The 4769-nt window shown below is 39.3% G+C and overlaps 1 pseudogene; it reads left to right on the top strand.

The window, feature by feature from the left end:
• The first annotated feature begins 2776 nt into the window (after nt 1–2776).
• Nucleotides 2777–4523, top strand: LOC127130173 (LRR receptor-like serine/threonine-protein kinase ERECTA; annotated as a pseudogene).
• Nucleotides 4524–4769: the final 246 nt, after the last annotated feature.

Below are 4769 nucleotides of genomic sequence, written 5' to 3'. Positions count from 1 at the left end.
TATAAATGATTGTATTCTTTTTTTCAAATGCAAGAATGTTGCATTTCTCTTGATCGTAAGTCTAATGGTATCAGTGTTTCGAAAACAAAAACCATATAACTCAGACTCGTATGTTTCACTGTTGCAGTGAACGTTGACACTGTATTTTGGTGAAGATGACATTGTGCAGATGAAAACTATTTTCTTGCTGCAAATGAATATGAGTGATGTATCTTGGATGTTGATAGTAAGACACTTAAATAGGGAAATGATGTGTCTCACATGCTATCTAGTTTGAAGTGATATGTCGCACATGCAAGCTAGTCCGAAATGATGTGTCAACCATGCAAGCTACTAAGAAGTGACATGTTCAGCATGCAAGAGAGAGGACAGCCACGTGTCAGACATGTAGACACACACTCCAATTGAATTGGCGCCCCCATTCATTCCTTGCACATGGGCGCCAATCCATTTGGCGACACCTTGTCAAAGCATGCATGCAGACCTCGAAACCAAGCAATCAGACCTAGGTCTTGCATGCATGTCCCTATGGAGGCGCCAATTTGAATGGCGACACCATGTACAAGTTGTACATGGGCGCCAATTCAATTGGAAACACCATGCAAGCACAATTTTTCATGCTCCCATTCATTTGCCTATAAATACATCCACACCATCAACACTTCTTCCACACCATCACTCTCACTACTTATTCTACAATACTTCTTCTACAATTTCATCTGCAACAACTTCTTGTAGTTTCATCTGCATCAACCGCTTTCTTCCCCGACAAAATGTCTATCCTCACAATGGGCGAAACACATAGAGGAACGGTTACGAACATAACAACTTATGTAAGTTTTTTTCTTTTGTTATTTGTTTTAATAGCGGCCCGTTTTATTTTAACATACCAACTTAGTCAAGTTTTTTGTTCTTTCTTTTATAGGATGTTTCAAGGTTCCGGACCCGGGTCCACGAACATGTCCATATGGACCCGATGATTCAACCTTATGTTGAACTCATCGGTTTTGGTCACATAAGCAAGATTTTGTCTTGGTTAGTAGATAACAAATTCATTCTTGCTTTATGCGAAAGATGGCGTCTAGAGACACACACAATTTGGTTTCCAACCAGTGAGTGTACCGTGACGTTAGAAGACGTCTATATGCTTTTGGGACTTCCCATTAAAGGTAAGGTTGTTAATGGTAAAACCAACTATGCAAATTCAATTTACATGGACCTCTTAGAGACTGATTTATTAGATGATAACGCAAGAGGTCAAGGTATACTACTTTCACGCCTTAAGTCATACTATAATAGTTTATACTTAGATGAGCATTCTACCGAAGATGCTCGAATAATAAAAACTAGGTGTTACACTATGCTGTTAATTGGTTCTTTTTTATTTCCCGAAGGTAGTGGTTCTATGTCATACCCTGATTTTGGTCCTGAAACATTTCCCAGTCAATCACTCGTATAGTCATAAATGTCTCATGCTTATATGATGGCCCCAAAGGTTTTAAGTTGATTTAGGTTTCGTTCGTCCTTTGGACGGATCGGGACATCGTGTACAACAGTGTAGTTTTGGAATAGGGTGAATGGTATTTTTGTTTGAATGCCAGAGTTTGAGTCACTATGAACATCCGCTGAGGATTTGGTCACGTGTAACACATAAGGAAAGAAAGCTTGCTCTGCAGCTGAAGCAAGTTCAAAAAACACGGGAAAAAAACTTTGCTTTGGGATGTTCAAAGCCATTGCATCAATAACTTCTGCAGCAGCTTGTTCAGGTGCAAGGTCATCATCTTCGCCTTTATTGATGGATTCAGCAAGAAGAAGGTTGATGCAAAGAATGCTTCGGAAAACTATGCTAACAACATCCGCACACGCAATCGCCATGAAGTTTTTGAGTTACATGTATTTGGTTTTGAATGTTTGATTGGAGTTTTTGAGTGTGGAAATGTTTACGGTGGGTCATTTTTACTCTCAAATTTAAGGAAACATGCCTAAATATTCGTGTTACAAGAAAACTCATGAAGTTAGAAAAAGACATAATACTTAGGTATGTTTTGCGTATATCTTTGTACATGGTGCAATTTCGCTCTAAGTTGTTGCAAAACAAAAAGAAAAAGACCATTCAACAAGTTAGATCCAATCTGTTGAAGCTACTGTAGTGAATTTAAGTACTAAGTTAATAGTCGGTCCTGTGTTAACACCGCTGTTTATGCTTGGAATTAATTTGGTTTCCGCTGGATCGGGTGTTTGCTTTTGATGCTACCACGGGCGATTTTATCAAGTAGAATGCATAGTCGAACGCTGCTTATGCTAACCTTATTGCATCTATAATTCTCAAGACCAGAGATTCAGGTTCAACAGGCTGTGCTGGCACCTTCGAACAACATTCTCGCTCCGAACGCAAGTATTTTATCAAGAATTTGGATAAGACATTTGATTCTAAGGCTTTGTATGACACTTTTTCTATTGTTGGACGCATCTTGTTTTGCAAAATGGCTACTGTTGGTTCTGGCCAGTCTAAAGGTTTTAGCTTTGCCCAATGTGAGAACATTGAACCTGCAAAGAATGCAAATTGATAAGTTAAACGGAATGCTGATCAATGATAAACGGTTACATGATCTCACGTTGATGCCGGTTTAATTCTTGAACCGACCATGGTGCTTAGAGACCTCAGTCAAAACTCAACGCGGCGCAATATCATCCTGCAATAACAGTTCATTTTCAAACCACCAAACACGTTAAATCTTAGAATATAAGAAGGAAGCATAGCATTTGTGCGTCTTTTTCTCTTCTTGTGGTTCCTGGTGCAAGAACAAGAGGTTTTAGAAAGAAAGAGCTTGTTGGGTTGGTTCATCTTTTGTTGAAGCCATGGCATTTCAATTTGGAGTACTCTGTCTTCTTGTTTTTTCCATTTGTTTTAATGTCAATTCAGTGGATTCAGATGATGGGTCAACATTGTTGGATATAAGGAAGTCATTCAGGGATGTGGATAATGTTCTATATGATTGGACTAACTCATTAACATCAGATTATTGTGCTTGGAGAGGAATTTCATGTGATAATGTCACCTTCAATGTTGTTGCACTCAACCTTTCTGGGCTGAATCTTGACGGCGAAATCTCGCCTTCGATAGGGAACCTCAAGAGCTTGGCCTCTATTGACTTAAAAGAAAACCGGTTATCAGGTCAGATACCAGATGAGATTGGTGACTGTTCTTTGTTGCAGGACTTGGATTTGTCATTTAATGAAATTCGAGGGATATACCATATTCAATTTCAAAGCTGAAACAATTGGGAAATCTGATTTTGAAGAATAATCAATTGATTGGACCAATTCCTTCAACATTGTCTCAGATTCCTAATTTGAAGAACCTGGACCTGGCACAAAATAATCTTAGTGGTGAAATTCCAAGGCTTATATACTAGAATGAAGTTTTGCAGTATCTTGGCTTGCGAGGGAACAACTTGGTCGGTTCATTATCTCCGGACATGTGCCAGTTAACTGCCTTGTGGTACTTTGATGTGAGAAACAATAGCCTAACAGGAAGTATTCCCGAAAACATAGGCAATTGTACTTCCTTCCAAGTCTTGGATTTATCTTACAACCAGTTGATCGGAGAAGTTTCCATTCAATATCGGGTTTCTACAAATCGCAACCTTGTCATTGCAAGGGAATAAACTTTCCGGGCATATTCCATCGGTGCTTGGTCTCATGCAAGCACTTGATGTGTTAGACTTGAGTTGTACATGTTAACTGGATCAATTCCTCCTATTTTGGGTAATTTGACTTACACTGAAAAATTGTATGTGCATGGGAATAAGCTGAATGGAATAATACCCTCTACTTTCCAGAGCTTGGAGAGTATGACCTCTTTGAATCTTTCGTCAAACAACCTTCAAGGCTCCATTCCAATTGAACTGTCACATATCGGGAATTTGGATACTTTGGATATTTCAAACAATGAATTAATTGGACCAATTCCTCCTTCCCTCGGTGATTTGGAACAACTTCTGAAGCTGAATCTGAGCAGAAACGGTTTAACAGGACCTATTCTTGCAGAATTTGGTAATCTCAAAAGTGTTATGGATATTGATCTTTCCCATAACCAGCTCTCTGATTTTATTCCTGTAGAACTTAGTCAGCTTCAGAATATAGGATCATTGAGGCTTGAATACGATGACTTAACGGGAGATGTGGCATCACTTGTTATTTGTCTTAGTCTTTCTTTGCTTAATGTGTCCTATAACAACCTAGTTGGTCTTATTCCCACAAATAACAACTTTACCAGATTCTCACCGGACAGTTTCATTGGAAATTCTGGTCTTTGTGGTAATTGGTTGAATTATCCATGTCAAGGTTCTCACCCTACGGACCGAGTTATGTTATCTAAGGCGGCTATTCTAGGAATAACACTCGGTGCCCTTGTGATTCTTCTGATGATACTTCTGGCTGCTTGTCAACCACATCCATGGCTTTCTTTTAGCTTCACCCTGTGTTTTTATGACAGGTCTAGGTTGGCAAAATACATGTGAGAATGTTGATGACATAACTGCAACTCTGGAAGCCCTGAGCGCCAAAATAGATATCAGTGTACTTTATCGTGGGTTAAGTCCTAAAAGCACCCATAACTTGGTTTCAGTGGTCTGTTACTATGGCCAGCATTATCATCACTTTGCTTTAAGTCCAAACGACGATGCCAAATGGAGACAGCATATGCAAACCAAAGCAAGAGATTTCCCGGAAGTACCTGCATTGACAGTAGACACGGTAACACATGG

Source organism: Lathyrus oleraceus, chromosome 3 (assembly GCF_024323335.1).
Source record: "Lathyrus oleraceus cultivar Zhongwan6 chromosome 3, CAAS_Psat_ZW6_1.0, whole genome shotgun sequence".
Lineage (NCBI taxonomy): Eukaryota > Viridiplantae > Streptophyta > Magnoliopsida > Fabales > Fabaceae > Lathyrus > Lathyrus oleraceus.
This window is presented reverse-complemented; position numbering and strand designations above follow the sequence as displayed.